The sequence below is a fragment of the Cricetulus griseus genome, chromosome 2 (assembly GCF_003668045.3).
Source record: "Cricetulus griseus strain 17A/GY chromosome 2, alternate assembly CriGri-PICRH-1.0, whole genome shotgun sequence".
Taxonomy (NCBI): Eukaryota; Metazoa; Chordata; class Mammalia; order Rodentia; family Cricetidae; genus Cricetulus; species Cricetulus griseus.
The window spans coordinates 236,762,013-236,765,500 of NC_048595.1; the positions used below are offsets into that span (position 1 = coordinate 236,762,013).

At 34.9% G+C, this 3,488-nt stretch overlaps 1 non-coding gene across 1 annotated transcript; it reads left to right on the forward strand.

Annotated features, from left to right (window-relative positions):
* Nucleotides 1–1,343: 1,343 nt before the first annotated feature.
* LOC113834369 lies at nt 1,344–1,449 on the forward strand. Its single transcript, XR_003482846.1, has one exon. It is a non-coding gene; the product is annotated as a U6 spliceosomal RNA (small nuclear RNA).
* The last annotated feature ends 2,039 nt before the right edge of the window (nt 1,450–3,488 follow it).

Consider the following 3,488-nt stretch of genomic DNA (forward strand, 5'->3'; position numbering starts at 1 on the left):
TTGGGGTTTTTTATTCTATTTTATTTCATTTTATTATTATCCCTTAGAAATCTGTTTTCTAATAAAAGCTAGAAAGGGAGTGGATCTGCATGGGAGGAAATCTGGGGAGGAACTAGGGAAAGTAAAGAAAGAGGAAGCCACTGTAAACACAATGTATTATATGAGGGGAAATCTACTTTTCAGTAAACATGGAAAAAAATCTTTACAAACAAAAAACAGAATATAAGATGTAGAGGCACAAGAATCAAAAGTTAGACTAGTCTGGATGGCATGATAAGATTATGTCTCTAAAATGATGATGATAATGAGGAGGAGAAAACAAAGGTCTGTGCTCATTGTATCTTTTCCCATGTCCATAATAACATTATAAATGGATTGGATTACCTTGCTTTAAACTTGAGTCCTCATTTATCTCTGTGGGGAGTTTATGTATTTCTATGCCCTACTCCCTAAGGCTTTTCTCACTTTCTGTACTGGCTCCTCCCAGAGAAAAACGCACTTATTAATAGCACTGGTTTCACCTTTATTTTCTCATTCCGATTAAGAGGCAGGCACTGTGTTCCTAAAGGCTCTGTATAAATCTGTATTAATTAATTCTAAATCTTTTGAATTCAAATTACATACATTAACTTAAAAAGGAAAATAATAAACTCCCAATGTTTATTTTGTTTGCTTGCTTGGTTTTTGAAAAGGCATAGTTTGTAAGTAACATTCCAATTTTATCATTTGAATCAATACTAAATTAATAATAAAGGCTATTATTATGTATTTGCCATTTCAAATTCTGGCTACTGTTTCATTTAGTCTCAAAAGCACCATATAAATTATCTTAGTTGTGTCTTTCACTGGGGAAACTTTGGGTTTTCTCAGTATACAACCAAGAGTAAGTATAAGCATTCTCTCAATTCTCAGGAACAATTTTCTTGCTTATTGAAGCCTTTATGTAGTATTCCAAACATCTCAGATCATTAAGCATTCAGTTTGTGGAGGCAAGTTTCTGGTTGTGAAATCCAGCTCTTCCACGTACTAATTTAAGTACCTTATCATTTTTAGGCCCCAGCTTCTCACCTGTATGATGGGTTACTTATGTCAGGAATGACCAATAAATACGAGCCCTGCATTCTGATTTATAAAGCAATGGAGTACTACCTGCATTTACATTCCTGTTCTCCAGAACTTTACCCACTTGCTTGCCTGACCAAAAAGAAAAAAAAAATAAGCCTGCCTTGTTACATAGCCCCAGATCTTTGGAGAGTATAGAGAAGTAAATGAGAGGTTTTCTACTTAAAATTCTTCTTACCAGTAAAGCCAAAAAAGGTATTCACAGAAAAGAGGAGAGTGGTGTTCGATTCGGCAGGACATATATTAAAATTGGAACAATACAGAGAAGATTAGCATGGCCCCTTCGCAAGGATGACACACAAAATTCATGAAATGTTCCATAATTTTACATAGGCAATAGACAATCCCACTCTACAAAAACACAAAGTAAAAGGCAGGGTAAATCCACATACAATACCAGTACTAACAACAAATAAAAAACAAACAAGAATAAAGAATCAATGGAACTTAATACTTAATTTCCAACAATATTAATGGTCTTAAGTTGCCTATAAAAAGACAAGGCTAACAGAATGGATATGAAGACAGAATCCATCCTTCTGCTGCATACAAGAAACACACCTTGAATTAAAAGACAGATATTACCTCAGAGTAAAGGGTTGGGATAAGATATTCCAATCAAATGGACCCCAAAAACAAGCTGGAGTAGCTATCCTAGTATCTAACAAGTTAGACTTCAAACTAAAATCAATCAAAAGAGATGAAGAAGGTCATTTCATTTTCATCACAGGAAAAATCCATCAGAAAGAAGTCTCAATTCTAAACATCTATGTCCCAAATACAAATGCACCAACATTCGTAAAAGAAACATTATTAAAACTCAAATCCAAATAAGGCCTCACAGAATTATAGTGGGAGACTTCAACACCCCACTCTCACCCCTGGACAGGACCACGAGACAGAAACTTAACAAAGAGACAAAGGAACTAACAGAAGTTATGACCCAATTGCGATTAAGAGAAATTTATAGAACTTTCTATCCAAACACAAAAGAATATATGTTCTTTTCAGCATCACATGGAACCTTCTCAAAAATCGATCACATTCTCAGCAACATAGCAAACCTCAACAGGTACAAAAAATTGGAATAATCCCCTGTGTCTTATCAGACCACCATGCTTTAAAGATAGAAATCAAAAACAAATCAAAGTGCAAAAAGCTACCAACTCATGGAAATTGAACAACATGCATTTGTAACATTCCTGGGTCAAGGAAGAAATAAAGAAAGAAATTAAAGACTTCCTAGAATTCAATGAAAATGTTGACACAACATATCCAAACACTTTGAAAGCTGTACTAAGAGGAAATTTCATAGCTCTAAGTGCTCACATGAAGAAACTAGAGAATAGCCACACCAGAGATCTGACATCACAGCTGAAATCTCTAGAAAAAATGGAAGCAAATTCACCCTGGAGGAGCAGACGCCAGGAAATAATCAAATTGAGGGCAGAAATCAATAAAGTTGAAACAAAGAAAACAATTCAAAGAATCAATGAAACAAAGAGTTGGCTCTTTGAGAAAATCAACAAGATAGACAAACCATTATCCAAATTAACCAAAAGGCAGAGAGAGATCATGCAAATTAACAAAATCAGAAATGAAAAGGGGGATATAACAACGGACATTGAAGAAATCCAGAAAATCTTCTGATCGTACTTTGAAAACCTGTACTCCACAAAATTAGAAAATTTAAAGGAAATGGACAATTTTCTGGACAGTTATCACTTACCAAAATTGAATCAACAACAGATAAGCAACTTAAACAGACCTATCACATCTAAGGAAATAGAAGCAGTCATCAAAAGTCTCCCAACCAAAAAAAGCCCAGAGCCAGATGGATTCACTGCAGAATTCTACCAGAAATTTAAAGAAGTGCTAATACCAATACTCCTCAAATTCTTCCACACAATAGAAGCAGAAGGGACATTGCCAAACTCTTTTTATGAGGCTACAATAACTGTGCTACCCAAGCCACACAAAGACACACCTAAGAAAGAGAACTACAGACCAATATCCCTCATGAACATTAATGCAAAAATTCTCAATAAAATCCTAGCAAATCGAATACAAGATCACATCAGAGAAACCATCCACCATGATGAAGTAGGCTTCATCCCAGGTATGCAAGGATGATTCAACATATGAAAATCCATCAATGTAATCCACCATATAAACAGACTGAGGAAAAAAAACCACATGATCATCTCACTAGATACTGAAAAAACCTTTGACAAATTCCAACACCCCTTCATGATAAAGGTCTTGGAGAAATCAGGGATAACAGGAACATACCTCAACATAATAAAAGCAATATATAGCAAGCCAACAGCCAACATCAAATTAAATGGAGAGAAACTTGATCCAAT